Raw genomic sequence first — 21,419 nt, 5'->3', positions numbered from 1 at the left:
GACAGTGTCTGAGGAATGTCACACAAACAGTCCTCCAGCCTGCATGCAGGTATATAAGTATGCACTCATGCATGCAATGCAGGCTCGCACACATGCATACATGCACGCACACACATACCAACATGCATGAATAGTTAAGAATGCACCCAAGCACCTCAACATTCACATCCTTAAAAACAGATGAGCAACAAGCCTTCTCCCTCCTTCATCTCAGTCATATCATTGCAGGAAAATCCAGCCTGAAGCCACATTTGACAGTCTGGGGCCGTGTCGGCACACAGGAGGCAATCGAGTCTCTCTGGTGGTCCGGTTATTTATGAAACACTCCAACAGCTGTGAGAGAGCACATCCCTGAGTCACATGGTTCTGCCAGGTCCCTGCTCAAGGGTTTGCCTGACTATGGCTCTGTCTGGTTCTCTGTGTTTGAACTAGGTGGATGAAGATGCTTTCTCAGAATTATGATGGTGTGGCATTTTTGCGTGTGTGTGGTTTTTGAACTCCTATAGGTTCTTTTTTTTTTTTAATTTTTGAAGTATCAATTTATTTACAGAAATTAGCAAAACCTTAAACCACCAGTGGGTAAAATTGGTGTAATGGTCAATATTATAGAACAAAATTATAATGAACATAGGTATGATAATCACTATTCTTTTCCTCCTTGCACTATTAACAAGTAATATAAATAACCATACGAAGTGAGTGAAGTCCTGAGAGAATATTTGCTGCTTGACAAGGGAATGGCCATCTTCAGGATCCATGACTTAGCTCCATGGAATGACAAAACTTTCCCCAGCTTTCTTCCGCTCTGAGGGATGCAAATGTTGACAGTATGTAAAGAGACTGTCCACAGTAGTTTTACCCTCACAATGTTTACTACGTGAGACTGCTCCTATACACAGATAGCTCTTTTCAATAGTAGCTAAACCTGTCCGTTTGTTTGTCTGTATGTAACAACCCCACAGTATTGGTAATCTGTATATAATTACCTTGTCCTATAGGTTCTTAACTATTCAATGGTATCTTCTGACCATGCAACGAGAATTTTTATTACAACAAGACAGATTCAGTCTCTTCTGTTTCCTTCAGCTCACGTGGTGAATGTGCCATCAAGATGCAGGGTGTTCATCAGAATGGCCAAGATGAAAAACTCAAGTGATAACACATGCTGGAGGGGTTGTGGAGAAAGGGGAACCCTCCTCCACTGCTGGTGGGAATGTAAACTGGTACAACCACTCTGGAAAGCTATCTGGCGCTTTCTAAGACAAATAGGAATAGTGCTTCCTCAAGACCCAGCTATACCACTGCTAGGTATATACCCAAAGTTTGTTCAAGTACACAAAAGGGATACTTGCTCAACCATGTTTATAGCAGCTCTATTTGTAATAGTCAGAACCTGGAAACAACCCAGATGTCCATCAACGGAGGAATGGGTACAGAAATTGTGGTATTTTTATACAATGGAATACTACTCAGCAATCAAAAAGGAGGAAATCATGAAATTTGCAGGCAAATGGTGGGATCTAGAAAAGATCATTCTGAGTGAAATATCCCAGAAGGAGAAAGACAAACATGGGATATACTCACTTATATAGACGTATAAGATATGATAAACATAATGAAATCTATACACCTAAAAAAGATAATCAATAGAGCGGACATGGGGTAAGATGATCAATCCTCGTTTAGAAAGACAGATGGGATGTGCATTGAACGTATGACAAGAGTCTACTGAGCGCATCTGAAAGACTCTAACTAGCAGTGTTTTCAAAGCAAAGACTCATGACCAAACCTTTGGCAGAGTACAGGGAATCATAAGAAAGAAGGGGAGTTAGTCTGATGGGGAAAGGATAGGAGCTCCACAAGGACCAAATATATCTGGGCACAGGGTCTTTTCTGAGACTGACATTCAACCAAGGACCATGTATGGATATAACCTAGAACCTCCGCTCAGATGTAGCCTGTGGTAGCTCAGTAACCAATTGGTTTCCCAAAGTGAGGGGAACAAGGACTATTTCTAACAGGAACTCAATGACTGGCCCTTTGGTCTCCCCACCCCCGAAGGGAGGAGCAGTCCTGTTAGGCCACAGAGGAGGGCTTTGCAGCCAGTCCTGAAGATACCTGATAAAAAAGGATCAGATGAATGGGGAGGAGGTCCCCCCTATCAGTGGACTTGGAAAGGGGCACGGTGGAGATGAGGGAGGGAGGGAGGGACTGGGAGGGAATGAGGGATCAGGACACGGCTGGGATACAGAGTTAATAAAATGTAACTGATAAAAAAATTAATAATAAAATAAAAAAAAGATGCAGGGTGTTGCAAATAGGCACTGCAGCTTCAAATGAAGGTAGCTCTAGGTCAGGTGGTAACACTCATCCTCCCTATCCCTTTCTTCCTTCCTGGATAAAATGAAAGTATGAAAGAAAGCAGGCATGAAAAATACTGCCAGGCTAAAGGAGAAGGACATACATGGTTAAATCATGGTGGTCCCATCACCACCTTGTCCATCACGGCTCATTAATGTTCAGAATTGTGGTAGAGACACTGATGTGGGTGCAGAACCCTGAATCCCTATTGACACATTTAGAGCAGCTGGGGTAGGATTCAGGAGGGGTGAATGGCCTGTCCTGAACAGTCTTTATTTGCTTTCCTTTTCTTTTTTTCGTTTTTCTTTTTTAATTTTACATCCTGATCTCAGCCCCCTCCCTCCTCCCCTCCCAGTCTCACCCTCACACCTCACTCCCCCCATTCCTCCCTCCACTTCTCCTCACAGAAAGGGGGTCCTCCCATGAATCCCAGCCCACCCTGATGCATCAAGTCTCAGCGGGTCCCAGTGCATCTTCTGCCAGACACAGCAGCCCAGCTAAGGGAAAGGGGTCCAAAGGCAGGGAACAGTGTCAGAGGCAGCCCCTAACTCATTGTTAGGGGACCCACATGATGACCAAGCTGCACATCTGTTATCTATGGGCAGGGGGTCTAGGTCCAGCCCATGCATGGTCTTTTATTGGTGGTTCCTCTCTGAGCCCCCCACTGGTCCAGGTTACTTTACTCTGAAGGTCTTCTTATGGAGTGTTGACTCCTCCGCTCCTTCAAGGCTCCTTCAATCTTTCCTCGGATTCTTCCACCAAACTCCTGCCCTCTGCTATCGTCTGGCTGTGGGTCTCTGCAACTGTTTCCACCAGCAGCAGGATGAAACCCTCTCAGGAGACAGTTATGCTAGGCTCCTGTCTGCAAGCATAGCAGACCATCATGAATAGTTGGCTCTCTCCAATGCGGTGCGTCTCAAATTGGGCCAGTCATTGGTTTGCCGTCCCCCCAGACTGCGCCTCGTCTTTACCCCTACACTTCTTGTAGGCGAGACAAATTTTGGGTAGAAGGCTTTATTGGTGTCCTCTTCGCTCCGCTGGAAGTCTCACCTGGCACAGGAGGTGCTGACTTCAGGCTCCCTGTCCCCGCTGTTAATCTTAGCCAGGGTCACCCCAATAAACTCCCAGGAGCCTCTTCTGCCCCAGAGATGCCCCCTACCGATTTTCATTCTCTCTCCCGGACTCCCCTTCCACTTACCCTGTCCACCCTCTCTCCCACCCAGCTCCTCCCTTTACCCTGCCCATCCCCTCTCCGACTCAGCTCCCTCCCTCAATCTATTTCAGATGTCTGTTTTATTTCCTCTTCCGAGTGAGTTTCATGGATCCTTCCTTGGGAGCTCCTTGGCTTCTTTGGTTCTGTGGATTGTAGCATGGTTATCCTGTGCGTTTCTAAGGAAAGGCATCTACTGATCAAAGCGGGTTTCAACGCGGGGTTCTCTTCTGTGTGCCGCCACCAGGGGGCACTAGTAAACGTTGACGGAAAGTCCATACAGAGCTGCGGGGCCCAAATCCTCTTCCAGCGACTGTCTGCCCCCTTCCTTTTTCATCTGTAAATTTACAAATGTTTACAGCCGTCTCTAAACGGAGGACCTAGAGTTTTTGTGTTCGATTCTAAACGAGGAGCGCAGTTTTCTGGTTGAAACTTTGCTTCAAATTCAATAGGCTTTTTGATACAATGTTAATAACTGCTATGGAATTTTAATTTTAAAGAGACCTACCATCTTTGTTTATTTATCTATTTTTTGAGACTGAGTCCCATGTAGTCCAGGCTAGCCTCACACTCACTGTGTAGCTAAGGATGACCTTGAACATCCGATCCTCTGCTTCTACCTCCGGGGTGACGGGATTTCAGAAGCACACCGTCTCACCGCTTAACCCGGGGCTACCAGCTGAGCCACACCGCTGCTTGGCACCTGGATTAGTCCTGCTGGGTCAGCTGGCGGGTGCTAACTTTGTGTCTTAGTTGAGAGCCCTTGCAGTACCTGGATTTCTGCTCCGCCTCTGATGGTGTCTGTATGGATAGCTAGAGATTAAAAAGCTGGCGGTGGGATGAAGCTGTGGGAGACGGGTCTGTCAGCACCATCCAGTACCATCCTATCCGAACCAGCACCACTGGATAATCTGAAATGGCAAAATAATAATAATACCCGTTTACTCAGGAGAAATGAGGGAGAAGAGTTTTTAAAGAACTGAACTGGGTGGGCTGGAGAGATGGCTCAGTGGTTAAGAGCACTGCCTGCTCTTCCAGAGGTCCTATAGTTCAATTCCCAGCAACCACATGGTGGCTCACTACCATCTATAAGGAATCTGATTCCCTCTTCTGTTGTGCATGAAAACAGACCATTCATATACATACATAAATAAATAAATAAATAAATAAATAAATAAATAAATCAATCCTAAAAAAAAAGCAAAAAAAACCCAAAAAAAACCAAACAAACAAGAACTGAACTGTGGCCACACACTCCAAAATAACGTGCAGAAAAACTGCAGTGGGCACCGTTGTCTTCAAGACTGGGTGCTTACTGTGATGTATTGAAACCATGGTTTGTTTAAGTGTAAGCACAATTTAGTAATTAGTTACACATGATGCGTTTTAGTTTCTCTGTCTTTATTTTACAAAAGAACCAAGGAAAGTGTGAGGATTACACATGTTACGATATTTTACTAAAACAGAAGAAAGGAATTATGTACCGGGTTTAAGGCCAAGGAGGCGGGATTCCCTTTAGAAGGAGTGGAGGAAAGGGTGCCGCCCGGAGGAGGCCAGTCTCACTTCTTTGATGAAACAAAGCTGGGGGCTTCCGTGTGCTCAGGGACAGAGCACTCATGCTGGTGTGTGAGGGAGGAGGCCGTTGGTTTGATATTCAACACTGAAAGGTAAGTGAAAGGACATAAAGGAAGATCAAAGTTATCTACAGAATTATGCCTGGCAAAAACTGCCAGTCTGGCTCCTACAATGATGTGCCTACAGATCTTTTCAACAGAAAACCCTAAAACAAAAGCCAGGTGCTGCCAGTGCCGAGACAGTGCTGCCAGCCAGCCTGGCCCATCAGGGAAGTCTGGGCTCAGCGAGAGCTCTGGCGTCCACATGCACATGAAGGCAAGCATGGGTGAACGATCTGGTCACGCCATCCCCATGCCTAAACACACCACACACACACACACACACACACACACACACACACACAGCCAGATGCTGACTTGTAGCTCATCAGTTGGCTGTCTGATGCAAGGCAGGCCAGTCTAGCCAGATCTCAGAAGTTGTTTGCTTGTTGAATTAGAAAAATGGGTCTCACACAAAAACTCAGACTTTCTCCAGAAAAAACGAAGTCCTCCGGAACCATTTCCTGTCCCAGGCCTCAGCGTCTAGCCTCCAGTCAGTGTGGATAGTCTCTGTTCCATACCCTCCTGCTCTATTTTTTGTTACAGCTCTTTTCTTTCCAGGGCCCCTGGATTTTTCCAAGACTTGATGCTACCTGAGATGGCCTACCAAAGCAGCTCTCAGTAGAGGGAACTTCCTGGCTCTTTTTCTGCAGTAATTTCATTGCAGCTACTTAGGTGTACTGTTAAATACACACTCCTCAATTGGATCAAAAAGCATGAAAGCCTTTCCCCTGTGAAGCAGCGATGAGAAAGTGTAGAACTTATCACTCATGGGATATTTTCAATCCCTTCTTTTTGTTTTTGTTTTTTTTTTCTAGATGAAGTATTGTAGGGTTACTCACAATTTGCCTTTGTCCTTGAGTATGCTAAATAAATAAATAAACAAATAAATAAATAAAAAATCTTCACAAAATGACCACTTACTTTTTTTTTTTTTTTTCTGGTCTGCAAATACCCAAACTAGAAGCTCTCTTAAGCTTCTATTGCATATTAACCCTGGAAAAGAAATACAGGGACAGAGCCCATTTGCTCTGCATTGTCTTTATTACTCACAGCGGAACACGTAGCAGTTACAGAGTTACAGACTATTGGCATAAATAGTAGAAGAAGCAAAACAAACAGAAATGTTTGCTGCTGAGCCATTGCCTAGCCTGAATGAGAAACACCACCCACAGGTTCCTGTGTTTGAACACTGTTGGGAAACTTGTGGAGCCCCTAAGGGTGGAGCCTTGCTGGGGGAAGTGGATCATGTGGGGCGGGCCTTGAGGCTGACAGCATTTCCTTTTGCTCTGCTTTGCTTTCCTGTTGCTGATGTGATGTGAGCCTTTGATGGTAAGGCTTTCCCTTACCCCCTTAGGGAGAGGTGATCAAAGAGCCAGCCACTGAGTTCCTGTCAGAGACAGCCCCTCTTCCCATTACTAGGGAACCCACTTGGGCACTGAGCTGCCATGGGCTACATCTGAGCAGAGGTTCTAGGTTATCTCCATGCATGGTCCTTGGTTAGAGTATCAGTCTCAGAAAAGACCCCTGGGCCCAGATATTTTGGTTCTGTATCACTTCTTAAACAATAAGCCATCCTTTAAGTTGCTTGTCCAGTATCTTGTCTGGTATTTTACCAATGAGAAAATGACTAACACAGTCCTCTCCTTACCTGAGGCCTGCCCATCTCAGAAGAAAGAGTGCCTTCTGCTGCACACTGCTCTGTTGGTTCCTATGGGCTGTCTTCGAGTTCCCATTGCTGTAATTAACCACCACAACCAACAGCTTGGGTGGAAAAGGGCTTCTTTCAGCATACATGTCCTGAGTCACAGCCATCATCAACCAAGGAAGTCAGGGCCTTTCTGAACAGTGAGATTTAACAAGCAATTTTCTAACTCCTTTTTTTTTCTCTCTTAAAAATGCAAAACAAAACACTTTAAAGATTGATATTTTAAAAATTCTGGGGCTGGAGAGATGGCTCATCAGTTTAGAGCACTGATCATTCATCCCAAGGATCCAGGTTCGATTCCCAGCACTCACACAGAGGCTCCCGACCCTCCGTAACTCAAATCTCAGAGGATCCTCTGCCCTCTGCTGGACTCATTGGGTAATGCAAGACCTACATGCAGGCAAAATACCCACATTCATACGGATAATAATGAAAACAAAAAATATTAAAATTTAAAGCTTGATCTTGTATTTGATGTGAGCTGTGGTTTCCTCTCACTGAAGGTGAGTCCATTCTGTTCATTTTTATTGGCACGGCTAGTATGTATGCCCTGGATTGCGGTACAGTTGTGATAAGTCATGCTATGGAACATTTTCTTTATTAATGGTCTGTCCTTTCCTGTCACGTTTTTATTTTTAGCATTTGTAAGGCACCTCTAGTTCTGTCTTAGCGCTTTCCTTTTCGTTGTAACTTTTCTAGTGCATTTTTCTGCTGTATCTTTTTGTGTAACTTGTTACTGTTATCAGTGTTAAATCAAGCCCTTTGAGCCCCTACCCTATCCATTGCCATAGAACAGTGGTTTTAAACTGGGTGGATTTACCCTCTAGGACACTGGGAATTACTTTACTAGTGAAGCTGAGTGTATTGTTGGCATCTAGTGGGCAGAGGCCAGAGATGTTTCTCAACACCCTTCTGGGCCGAGCCGTGGCCGTCACCAGCGCACTGGGGGACAGAGGCATGATTGAAATGTAGAAGTGTAAAATAGATATATCACAACACGCTCCCCATATCATCAGCTTTAGTAGAAAGAGCTAATAACACCTGACTAATGGCTGACAGCAGTTTTAAATGTCCCCGAAATTTCCCCACTTTAAGTTTGCAACGGATCTCTTTGTAAACACAAGGCTTTACATTTTTTAAAAGTTACATCCATTCAGTGATTTAGTGTTCAGCAGGGGGAGATGGGCACACAGGTGTCATGGTGTATGTGGAGAGGTCAAAAGACAATTTGCAGGAGTTGGTTCTTTTACTTCACGGTGCGAGTCCTGGGGATTGAACTCATGTCGTCAGGCTTGGCAGCAGGCATCTTTATACACAGAGTCATCTCACTAGACCAGGAGAGATTTAAATCTCCCCTCAATTTAAATCTTTATGGGAGAATCACCGAGTTAAAGATCATTCACGTTTTTTAGTCTCTTGATTCTCAATGCAGAATTGCTTTTTTGCCAAAAACCTTCTGTCAGTGTGCTCTTCTTAGAAGAATAGGCCTTCAACAGTGAGGTCTTGGTCACCTCATGACAGCAAGGCCTCTTTTCTGTGTCACAGCCATTTCTCAGAGGCTCCTTTGAATTACACTCTTCTGACTGTGTGTCCTTCACAGTCTGCTGCCTAATTGAATGCTATTTTAATATCTAAGCTATTTCATTTGAGAGACTATTATCTACAACTACTGGCAAGTGTCTCAGTGGCTGCCAGACTAGAGGGTGTGTAACGATCCAGGGATAAGGGTGTCAGCATTCAGCCAGGCTTCCACAGGGTCAGCAAGTCTAGGTTAGGGTGCCGGGAGCTCAGCTTTTAGCAAGGGGTTGTGGCCCCCTGGTTTCCATTCTGAAGGGGAACTCTGCTCCAGGGTTTACATTGCTGACCACTGGCCTTAGTTTTGTGATTGACAGCTGTTGACGACAGCAGATGGTTCTATAGGAGTCATAGAATATGATGGGCATCTTTCTGTGGGCTCAGCCTGATTTAGAACCAGGAAACACTCCCCTGAGCTGTCTCTGAGGACAGTTCCAGAAGAGTTTAACTGAGGAGGGCAGCCCCACTCTGAGTTCTGACAGCACTATGCCATGAGCTGGGGTCCCTGAGGACTGAACACAAAGCAGAAACAGAGCTGAGAACCCCGCTGGGCTCTGTGGGCTCCTGACTGTAGACCCAATGTGACCAGATGCCTCCTGTGCCTGCAGTGATCTGTCTTCCCTGCTGTGATGGAGGGTCCTCAAACTAGAGTCAAAGGAAACCCTTCCAAGTTGAGTATTTGTTCACAGCAACAGGAAAAGTAGCAAATGCGCAGAACAAAAGCCAAAGAGCAAACAGGCCCCATGTGTTCCTCAGACTTCACAATTGTACTAAGATGGTTGGAACCTCCCAAGAAGGGATTTTAATTTGGATTTGGTGGTGTATTCAGAGTCATACATTCCATTGCTTGCTCTGTTGAGTTTGTTTCACTCTGAGGACACCTGAGCTTTCAGGCACAAAGTTTGCAGGTCTTGGGTTAAGTGGCTTATTATTTCCCTGGTAGCATTTCCCAGAATTCCCTGAGTACCTCGAAAAGTTATGAAACTTTCCCAGGCACTTGGCTTTTACTGTATAGTTCAGGCGAAATACAGTCTACAGATCTTCTAGATTTTCAGGCCCAGGCTACAACTTCCTAGCAAGCATGCATTAGCATTTTATATTCATTTTCTAGTCATTCTCTTAATGAAAAAAATAGGCAAACCAATCAGTTTTGAAACTTTCCATTTCCTATTGTTACCTATTCGCTAAAGTAAGATGTGATTTAGAAGGGCTTCATATAACAGAATGAAGCCCACGTGACTGAAAACTTAACACCCCATGAGACTCGCTTTGGAAGTGGCAGGCTCTTCTGAGCTCAGAGTTTCTGATGCTGGAGTTTACTGAAAGGGTTATAAGAAAGGTCTTCCGAAACACTCCGACAGCAAATTATTTTGGCTGAATTATAAATGCTCAGAAGTGGGGCTCCATTGTGATGAAGATGGAGTCAGAGTGAACTCTTGCCGCGGTTGCGGTTGGCACCCTGTAATGAGCGCTGAGTGCCTGGCTGCGTTAGGATTGGAAGCTCATCTTTTCATTACCTCAGTGGAGCACTCCTGGCTTTTCTGTGCCGTGTGACTGGTCAAGTACTCTGTGAGTTTCCCTGGTTCTTTTCATCTGATTGTTTAGCCACATCTTACACCCGAGAAGCACCACCATCTCGGGTGACCCTGTGAGGTTTGAATTATTAGCCCTGGATCATTCTGCTAGAAATAGTCTACATATTTGCATGTGGAAGCAAAGAACAGCTTCAACTTCACAATGTCAACAACTCCACAGAACATCCTAGCCAACTTAAATGAATCCTGCCTTGTGGATGGGGCTGTCTGGAATTTGGTTGGCTGATAAGATTAGGGAAAACGATGAAGGTGAACTCCCCAACTCTTGTTGTTTTTTTTTTTTTTTTGCTTGTTTGTTTTGTAAAGAGAGAGGCGAGAACACACTCTTTGAAGGCTTCCGAGTGTGGGGATAGAAGTCTTGAGATCAGTGGGAATGGAGCCATCCTGTGTGCCCCCTGTACCCAATAAAGAACAGTGCCAACACAGATATTGCAAGTGTGGAATGTTGATTATGGTCATAAGGTTTCTAAGAAAAAAATGTAAAACACCTAATGTCTTCATGGTGTTAGCAATGTTTGTCTTCCTAGAACAACGGCTGAAAGGCTCCATGCCTTTCAGGATGAGGTTCCTTTAAGAGGAGAAAGGTCAGGGGACCATTGTTCTCCTCCTCCCACAACAGTCAGGGATTCCTTCTTACAAGTTAGTTTGCATCATTTGTTCAAAAGCAACGTACTGTCTTGCTCAGCTTTGCCTGCCGTGTAACAGTCTACAGGCTAGGCGGTTTCCGTAGCCGCACTTACTGTTTTTCCAAGCTTCCGAAGGTTGGAAGGTGTAAGATCAGATCCTGGCTGGGGGCTCTGTTTTGGTGATGGCTGTTTCCAGTCTGTAGAGTGTGCTTGTCTCTCATTTGTCTTTTTGTGGAATTTCCTTGGTCTATCATCAAGGGGGAGACACACACACACACACACACGCACAGAGAGAGAGAGAGAGAGAGAGAGAGAGAGAGAGAGAGAGAGGAGAGAGGCCGTTTGGTACCTCTTCTCACGTGGGCAGTCACCCTGTCAGATCAACGCCTCACCCTGTGCCTTCATTTTACCCTCTTTACATCTTCACTCTGAGTGGAGCCATGCTTGGTGAGGTAGGACTCCCACATATGAATCTGGGAGAGGGCAGCAAATAACACAGAGACTGATGATAAAAATGCAATATGCATGTGCATAGGAAAACATAAAGTAGTGACATTGGGTCCCTTTTTCTTTCTCTCCATGCCTCCCCGAGTGCTAGTGTTTCAGCCTCTTTGCTCATGAAACTTCTGTACTTCTGTGGGGAGAAAGACATGTACACGCATGAACAAACTCCCACGTCACATGTACACTCTTGTTCTGTGATTATACTTGGTGGTGTCTGCATTGCTCTTTTTTTTTTTTTTACTTTACAACAGATTTCTCAGCAACTTTCAGTCAGTACAGGTCCATCTGAATCTTCTTACGTTTGACAGAATCGTTATTTTCTGAGAATTTCATGTACACATACTGTGTTTATGTAACTTCTAGACCATATGCTTCCCCTCCAGCGTCTCTCATACCCTCCCGGCTCCCTCACAACCCCATGGCCTTTTCTCTCTTGATTATTATTCTTCCATATTCATACCTATATAAATCCGTATATAAATATAACCTGCCAAGTCCAGTTAGTGTCGCTCGTATGCATATGTGTTTAGGGCTGATCCCTTGGGATTGGATAATCTATAAGGGGCTTGTCCCTGGAGAAGACTGACTTGTCCTTTCTTAGCAGCCATTGGTTGTGATGACAACAATAACTCCTCCTCCTCCTCCTCTTCTTTTTTGTGTGTGCATTTGTGTGGGGATACGTGTATGCACATAGATGGAGCGCCCGTGGAGGCCAAACAAGAGTGTTGGATGCCCTGGCTAGAATTACTGGTACTCGTCAGCCACCTGATGTGGGTACTGGTAAAGGCACTCACGTCCTCTGCCAACAGAAGCTCTTAATGCTCAGGCATCCCTCCAGTCCCTTTTCTCCTCCCCAACCCGTTTCATTCTTCTTAAAAGGCACTTAGATTCTTCTTTGGTGGCATCCTCTGTTAAAAGATGTCAAGATTCTTCTCATTCTCGTTGCCTATTGCTACCTTTACATTTTCTTAAGGGCCTGGGGAAACGGCTCAGTGGCAGAAACTGCTTGCTGCTTCTGTGGCAGATTTGGATGGAGCATCCGTAGGATCACAATTGCTTGTACCTTCAGCTCCCGGGGATCTGAGACCCTCTGGCATGTACAGGCACACACACATGCAGTTACATAAAGAAAATAAATTAAAAAAATTCAGGCAGTGCTATAATTCAATTAACATAGTAGAAACTTGGTTTGAAGCAAATAATTCATTTGCATACAGGGAAATAAGTCAGAGCATGAAATGTTTATTTCTTGCTGATGGGTAATGTAGGTAACTTGCTTATTTTTATAAATAATTGCTTTGTTGTCTCTCTCATAGCTGGTAAGGTGATGGGCTGCTTTCTTCCATATGTGTATGTTTGTGTGTGTGTGTGTGTGAGAGAGAGAATATGCCAACATATGCATGCTTGTGTACATGTGCAGAGGTCAGAAGGGCATCATGTTTCCCCTCCCATTACTTTCTGCCTTTTGTTTGAAGCAGAATCTCTTCTTGAACTTGGGTTTCATGAGCCAGGACACCTCAGAAATCCTCCTTTCTTCACGTAGCCTCCACATAGCCTTGGAACTGAGGCTACAAACCTACGTGGGATGACTGGCTTATCGGTGGGTGCTGGGACCCCGATTCTAGTCCTCAGGATTGCAGGGCCGTCTCTACAGCCCCCACGCCTCACTTTGATGCAGTTTTGCTTTGTAACTCTGCTGCCGAAAGAACAGAACAACAACTGACAGGAGAGCTACGCAGTTTAGCTGTAAACAGAACCAAAGTAACACCCGAAGCTTCGTCAGTATGGTCACTTCATATGCACAGAGACACACCTTCTCTTTTTGGAGAGATTACATATTAAGAGAAACATACATAGACCTAAGGTTTCTTTTCTTTTTAGTTTTTGTTTGTTTGTTTGTTTTGTTATTTTTTGTTTGTTTGTTTTGTTATTATTATTATTATTATTATTTTTGAGACAGGGTTTCTCTGTGTAGTTTGGCTGTCCTGGATCGCTTTGTAGAGTAGGCTGGCCTTAAACTCACAAAGATCCACTGGCCTCTGCCTCCCTGAGTGCTGAGGTTACAGGCATGTACTACCATGCCTGGCTGGTTTCTTTTCTTTATGGAGATAGTCTTTCTGCGTAGCCCAGGCTGGCCATGAGCCCTCAGTCTTTCAACATCCCATGAACTGTGATTCAAGGCGTGAGCCACAATATCCAGCCACACTTAGTTTTTAGACCTTGTTGGATGATATGATTTGAACAGTTTCCCTGATTCTCCCAGCTCAGGTTTCCCAGATGCTAGGAGGCATGTTGTGGGACTCCGTGAGCTAAGGAGTTTGCTACATGGCATTCTGCTGTAGCAAACTTCTCATGTGTGATTACATTGATTGCCTGTACTTTTAGGGCTTCTGTGAATCTGGGTACAGTATGAAGAAAATTCGTCGGCGCTCTCTCTGCTGGCAGTTTACACATTGGTTGAACCGGCTTTTGTTCTGTGCATTGCTTCCTTTGTTCTGTTGTGCAGGCATTTAAAAAAGCCATTCAGAAGGAAGGACTATTTTTCTTTTTTGGCAATGGATGGAGCCAGCTCTGAGGGTGAGCTTTCTTCCCTGGCATCACTGGGCAGCCGTAAAGGGTTCTTTTCTGCTCTGTTCTGCACATCAGAAGCTGATGTGTTTTGGTCCCAGCTCTGGCCGTGTCCCCAGACTAAGTGTGGCATGGGTGCACAGAAGGCCCAGCTCTGCAGGGGTCCCGTACAGGGGATCTGCCCCGGGGAACTCTCCCCCTGGAGCTTCAGACAGTGACCTGGCTTTTTACCCTGGCTTGGACACAGCTTCTCCAGGGGTTCATGGCCCTGCAACACATGCCTTTCTTTGTGTTCATAAAGAAAGAAGAAATAACTCTAGAAATTGTAAGTTATGTAAATGCAACTCAAAAGTGAAAAAACAACAGGAACGCTTCCGTATTTGCTCCCTTCCTACATATGAGTGAGTTTGTGTGGGATAATGGCATCTTCCAAATCCTATCTTGACACTATATATAAAACTTTACACATACAGACATGCGCGGTGGCACATGCCTGTAATCCCAGAACTTGGGAGGCAGAGGCAGGCGGATCTCTGTAAGTTCAAGGCTAGCCTGGTCTACAAAGTGAGTCCGGGACAGCCAAGGCTCCATGGAGAAACTTGCCTCAAAACAAAACAAAAAACCAAAACATTTACACATACATGCATACCTCCACATATGTGTAATATGTATGTAGTCCATATTGCACACATTTTGCAGTGTACTCTATTTTTTGTTTAAAAAGTACTTTTTAATGTTTGTTTATTTGTTTATTCATTTATCTGTACGTGTGTGTGCCCGAGGGTATGTCTAAGTTCATGAAGGTCACTAGAGGGCATTGGATCCCCTGGAACTATAGTTAGGGTCGGTTGTGAGCCGTCATGTGGGTGCTGGGAAGCAACCCAGGTCCTCTGCAAGAGCAACAAGTGCTCTTAAGGGAAGAGCCTTCCCTGCCTCCTTTGTTTTTGCCTCTCGAGATAGGGACTCTGCACCCCTGGCTGTCCTGAAACCTGTTGTGTAGTGTCGGCTGACCTTGGATTTCCGTGCTCAGCCCCTGCAAAGGTGGCGCTAGAGGTGCAAGTGGCCTGTGCTCGCGCTCTCTCCCCACAACCGCCACCCCTGGAACAAGAGGCTGCTAGCCTGTTTTACACTTTTGACTTCTGTCTGTGGGCTACTCTCAACCTCCCTTCTCCATCAAGCTACACGTGTATGCAGTAGGATAGTGGAGGCTGAGGCAGCTGGATAGAAAAGCAAGTGGCATGTTCGTTCTCCATTGCTTTAAAACAGTTGTTCCACACATAGGAACTTCTGCCCAGCCTGTCTGGAATAGGCTGGTCTCAAGATCTACCCCGGATGTTTGCCAACAGATTCAAGGATGACAATGTCTTGTCTAGGCTGTAGTTGGCACAGAAAACCTCCAACTGTCTTAGGTGTTATCTTTGTCATTTCCATGTTTGCTTCTTCTACTCCCTGAGGGCCTTTAGGTAGTCAGAAAAGTTTGAGGCCAGCCTGGGCTATATGGCAAAGCCCATATCTCAAACTCCCTGCCTCTCACAATGATTCAAGCCTGTTCTCAAAGGATTTTATCCTAGTCTTTTGATTTTGTGTCTAACCAAACAAGCAGGGCTAAATTAGATGGACATGGCCCTAATCACAGCACTAACTGAATTCTGGCCCCCTACCTGCAGGCAGACAATGTAATAGCTGTATTAATTTTTTTTTTCTAAAGTAAGTTCCTTCTGCTGCAATTTAAGGTTTAGTCCTCTTAGTTTCTGAGGACACAAAGAACAGCTATTTGTGTCCACAATTTTTCTGATTAAGCCAATAATTGGAATATAATCACATCCAAATGGGCTTTGGGTTCTTGAGTGGCGCTTGTGCTTGGGAGCCAACAGATACATTTCCTGGAAAGCAGGATGTCGCTGGGAGAATGCAGCAGAAGGATCCCCATAAGGGCTGTCTACAGCTGCCCTGTGCCTTTCAGTACAAGCCAGGGGAGGGCGGTGGCTGCGGGAGCATTTTCATCCAGCAGAGGAAAACTAGAGGCAGCATCTAATCTCTGCCACCTGGTGTGGTCCCAGGGTAGCATGCCAAGTCTTGGACACAACTACACACACACACACACACACACACACACACACACACACACACATGCACACATGCACATGCACACACACATGCCATTCTCACACCTTGTTTTCATCTGGCCCTGTATGGAACGTGGGCTTCTTCCTTCAGCCAGAAGCCTGTCCCTCAAAAGGATGCTCGGTTCCACGCTTCCTATAGTTCTTCCTGTAGAGATCCTGCGGCTCAGAACAGCGTGGGTAACCATCAGTAATGAACAGAAAGGTACAGCTGAGTTCTGCATCTCCTTGGTCTTCACCAAAGCAGTGACAGCAGATGTGTCTGGTTCACTCCGCCTTCTCACACCTCTAGTCCATTTTGCTGTTAAAAAGCCTCCTTTAAAAAAAAACGCTTTTAAAGTTATTGTTGGTGGGTGTTTCTAAATTTTGTAGGTTCCACTAGGACCAAAGTTGGCTGTACCTCTAATACTTGAAAAGGTACCTGGAACACAGGTATATGTCAATGACAATAGCTATTGGCTTTCTGTGATAAACCTAAGAAGGAGGTTAGCAATAAGGGTAGCAACTGCCATGTGTTTTGAGTGACCACCAAGCACCTTTGGCTGTTGCTCCATGGTAGAACGATTCTCAGCAGACTCAGGCTGAGTTCAGTGCCCATAAAAATTTCCTCAGTTCTAATTCCTTGGCAGCATCTCCTCTCTCTCATGCACCATTCCAAGTCATTGGAGGCACTCTACACAGCCTCCCAGGGGAGGAAGTTGACATCAGATCTCTTTCTCGTGAGAGACCTTTGTGAGAGACCTTTCAAACTCTGATGCTGTCCTGAGCTGGCTAACATGAGAACCGGGTAACACTCGGTTTATACACGCGCAGCATGAACTCTGGCTGAGGTCTTTTCTTGAATTAGTAGCAAATGACATCTCCCTTACTGCTCACATGCCTGTGGCCAGGGCACCCCACAGAGGAAGCAGGACACCTGACGGTGGCTCTGTGCGGCCACTATGCTGAGCTCCTGATGTTGTCTGCTTTTTCCCATGATGCTCTTTCAGGTGCCTGATGGCCTCTGGTGTGTTTTTATGATACGGCGAGAAGATCAGAGACTGGAAAACAGGTAACAAACAACAACTGTCATAGTTACCCTAACACTGCAGTGTGGAAAGTCAGGGAATGGATGATAAAGAGCGTAAATGGGCAAATAAATGATAATATGAAGTCTGTGTGTCTGGTCTAGACACTGGCTTTCAGGAATATGGAGTCTGTTCTTTTTATTTGGGGGAGAGTGCCCCACTGTGTAGGTCAAGCTGGCCTTGGACTTTCCATCTTCCTCTCCCAGCTTTTGGGGTTTGGGGAGCTCGTCCACACTTGTCCTATGCTTCGTTTTTACGGTTTGGGTAAGCATTCCGGCCACTGATCCACATGTTTGAAAATGCATTCTTTTGTCTTTGTCTTTCTATCTCACTACATACTTACAGTTCTATTGTAGGAGACAGCCGCTGTTCTGTAAATCTAGCTAAAAAAAATATGAAGAAAAACTTGATCCGCAAAAAAACAAAACAAAACAAATCAAAACAAAAAAAAAAAAAAAAAAGTTCCAATGCAATTCATCCATGCATTGTTCATCACCTCATGGGAAGTTCTTTAGTTGCCCTGTCGCCATCATGGGGTCTGAGGCTCTGAAAAGACACTGGGAAAGAAAGCATGGCCTTTGACCTGATGGTCCGGGGGGACTTTGCGGCAAAGAGTTAGTGGTTTGAATATCATATGACTGGTCTGGAGATTCCAAGGAATCTGTCATCAGAAAGACCAACGCCACTGAGGCTCAGTCAGTCAGTGCTTTGTGGTCAAGTGATGGCCGAGCTCCCCACTCAAAGCCAATGTCCTTTTGCTTTTCTTTTTTTGCTAATGACTGTATCTAATGATTCATCTAAACCTGACATGGGATTTTTTTTTCTCCTCAAAATTTCCACTGTAAAAAACTAAAATAGAGCCAACTTAACCTGCCTCAGAGAAATACCAAGAGCTGTTTAAAGACTTGTACAGTTTAAGTTTCTTAATGCGATTCTTATAATTCCTAAGGTTTGTTTTTAATGAAAACAAAAACTGAACTCAGCCAGGAATCCATCAGAGCATGCTTTCATGGTAGGTAGAGCTGAGAACAGAGAAGGTATGAGAACAATTGTATCAAAGGGAAGGGGAAAAAAAAAACAACAAAAAACAGAAAAACAACCCACCCAAGAGCACAGGGGACTTGAAGGCCTCCGATACTCCATTCCTTCTATACCACCTTCCTTCGTGCTTCTCCTAACTGTCCAGCCTAGAAGGGTTTGATGAGCACACATTTCTACAGATAGTTAATTCCAGTAACTCCACAGTGTACATACATACCCATTTAGAATGGCTTTCACTGTAAATTAGGTCGCCAGAGGCTTGTGTTCTGGGGAATAAAGCACGGTGGAGAGAAGTCACTTGTGGCAGGTAGCAAAGAAATTTCAATAAAGTAAACTCTTAGTATTATCAAAATTATACATTTGGGGCTGTTAGCATGGCCTAGAAAAAGATGAGGACAGGCTCATCTCATTAAAGGAGAAGAAATAGTGGAATTAGCTTGAATCTAATTACAAGCCGCACTATCTAATGTAAAAACACGACTGTTTTTTCACTCCCATTCATTCTGACTAGTAATTAGTTTTGGCCTCTAAAATGCCACCCTTTAATCATCCCAACACAGATGTGATTTGCCGTGCAATTTAATCTTGCTTTAATGAAGAACTAATGGACGCATCGCAAATTACTTTCCCTGTTGGAGAAAAATTCTATTTCCTGCTTTTCAAAAGATCAAGAGTGTCTTGTGATAATAGCCGGCGGCCCTGGCAGCCTCACCCACACAGCAAACAGGCTCTTTTACTCAACTCCCAATTCAATGGAGAAAAAGAGGCTACAATTAGCAACAACGCAGGGGAGACGCAGCATTACAGCCCCGAATCTCTCTCTGTAGCTCAGCCCCCAGCAAGCACTGGCTTGTTAGAGCCAGGTCTAAGTGTCAGGCGCGAACAATGCGCGGTGATAAATTACTCTCTCCAAACAGCTGCACCGCTAATTTTCAATTATACACACAAATGGCTCTCAGATTGGAAGAAAATGGAGTGCCTGGGGAGAACAGTAGTGGATTTCTGTGTTTGTTTGGTAGTGAGTGTGGAGGCGGGAGGATGGCATCTTGAAAGCAAACCCTAGCGAGGAGCCTGCCTGGGTCTCCGGGGGACTCGGCTTCCACTTCCACGTTAGGCACCCGGCTCCCAAAGGTGTGAGATTACTAACGGGCTTTCCTCCGCGGGTTTCAGCCTTTTCTCTTTTTGGTTTGTTTGCTTACGCCGTCACCCATTTTATTTAAGAACTCACTCTACCCTCGCTGCCTGCTCTTGGACGTGGTAGACTGGGAATCATAATATTCTGTTCCCTTGCTGTCCTGGCCATCATCCTTCGCTCACCGCTAACCGTCCCGTTCCCCTCTCACTCTCACTTCCTCTTTCATGGTTGACTGGAGCTCCAGCCTTCCACTCCCCACAACTCTCAACAGCTAAGCCTCCGCAGATACCTAGACACGAAAGACGCCATCTGTCAGAACACGCAGAGCGTTCTCTCTTACACAACAGAGTCTCAGCCCAGGCTGGCCCAGAACTCCTTATAGAGAAGAGCGCGACCTTGAACTCCCGATTCTCCGGCCTTTACCTCTCAAGTGCTAGGAAGGCAGGATTGGACCACCACCCTGGATTCATGCTGTGTTTGGGGCTGGCACCCAGGGCCTCAGGTCTGCTAGTCGGCCTACCATCGAGGAAAATCTACTTATTTGTCTAAACAAAGGTTTGCCTTAAAAAAAAAAAAAAAAAAAAAGCAACGTTTGTCGTGATTTTGTAATGACAGTGGTGAGGTAGTTGCCGTTGGTTTTTGATGGTAGGATGAAGCGATGCCATGGGCACACATGGTCACATTTTCTTTATCTCATATTCTTCCCATGGTCGAAGGGGCAGCCTTTTGTGGGATGAAGACTTAAAATTAGAGTTCAGAGAGGCATATGGTACCGGGCAATCTCTGGTTCTTTGGGGAAGGATTGTAGTGCACCTGAGCCAAACCATCTCCTATCTCAGAGCGTGGGCACATGGGACCCTTTGGCTATTGTCACTGTGGCTGTTTACCAAGAAGCACAAGGTAGAGGCTGGCTTTGCCACAGAAAGATGCTTGCTGAAGAGCTTTGTGGCGGTATGTGCTACTTAATTAATTAATTTGAGACGAGGTTTTACTCCAGGCCCTGGTTGGCCTGGAGCTCCATGGGTTGACCAGACTGGCCTCAACCTCACAGAAATCTGCCTGCCTCAGTCTCCCAGCTGTTGGTGTTAAGGGTGTGTGCCTTTATTTTGTGGGGAAAAAAAAAAAGCTTGAATTTAAGTCTTGTTGTGCCTGCTTTTGTGTGGAACAGGGCATTGCCATTGCAGCCACAAGTATGACACTGGCTTTCCAGGCCAAAACAACTGCTCTCCTGTGTCTTGGATGGTCAGTCAGTGCCCCTGTTCCTTGTTCATGTTTAGAATGACCCACTTTTACCTCTGGTGGCTGTCAGAGACTGCTCATCGTGGTCTTCTTTGGGGTGCAGACTTCACAGATGGGCCCTGTCCCCTTTAGCCCTTTTGCTTTGGCTTCTCTCACGTCAATGCAGCTTTAAAGCCTTGACTTCAAAGGAGGAAGGGCCTTGGGTGCCAGGGCCACGTGCTAATGAGCCAGTCGATTGTCTAGAAGAGGCTGACGACCACGCTGATTTCCACGACTGAATGTAATATAAATTCATGTTCAGATAGGTGGCTTCTCAAATGGCATGTGTTTGGAAAAGAGCAATCACTTCAAAAGGGTAAGTTGGGTGGGGGAGGTGTCTCTCAGAACCGTCTTCAGCAAGGGAGAGCTTGCGGGGGCGGGGGCGGGGGCGGGGGCGAGGGGGTGTCTTTGAATCAGGAACACTCCCATTGGGGAAGACTGCACTGGTTGGAAATGTTAGAAGTTACTTTTGCTGCAGTGGGGAAGCTGCAGGGAGCGGGGGATTGGTGCGATACGGAGTGGAAATGCCCTAACTTTTTTTTTTCTGCTGAAGTAGGATTTTGCTCCTTCTACTTTATAATCGTTACAGAAATTTAAACCTCAAACCATTCCAGCTCAGGCTTATCCTAAGCTTGTTAGTGGTCTCCGATGCCGTGGACGATAGGCGGCAGCATTACCATAAATCAGCAGAATTAACTATGATCTTCAGAAGCGCGCCGGAAAGTGGGTGACAGAGCCTGCGATTGGGTACCCTGAGTGTTATGATAACATTCTACATTAAATGTTCATAATCTACTTACAGCCAGGCTCCGAGCACACTTTGTATTTGTGCTTTGCCCACTATAGAAAGCCAGTAACAATTATTATAGAGCCTCATTATCTGCAAAGTGTAAAATATATGACCTTCCATGTACCAAACGCTCCTTTAATTAATTTAAAAAGTGCTCTTTCTTCT

The sequence above is a fragment of the Meriones unguiculatus genome, chromosome 2, assembly GCF_030254825.1.
Source record: "Meriones unguiculatus strain TT.TT164.6M chromosome 2, Bangor_MerUng_6.1, whole genome shotgun sequence".
In the NCBI taxonomy this organism is placed as follows: Eukaryota; Metazoa; Chordata; class Mammalia; order Rodentia; family Muridae; genus Meriones; species Meriones unguiculatus.
This window is presented reverse-complemented; position numbering follows the sequence as displayed.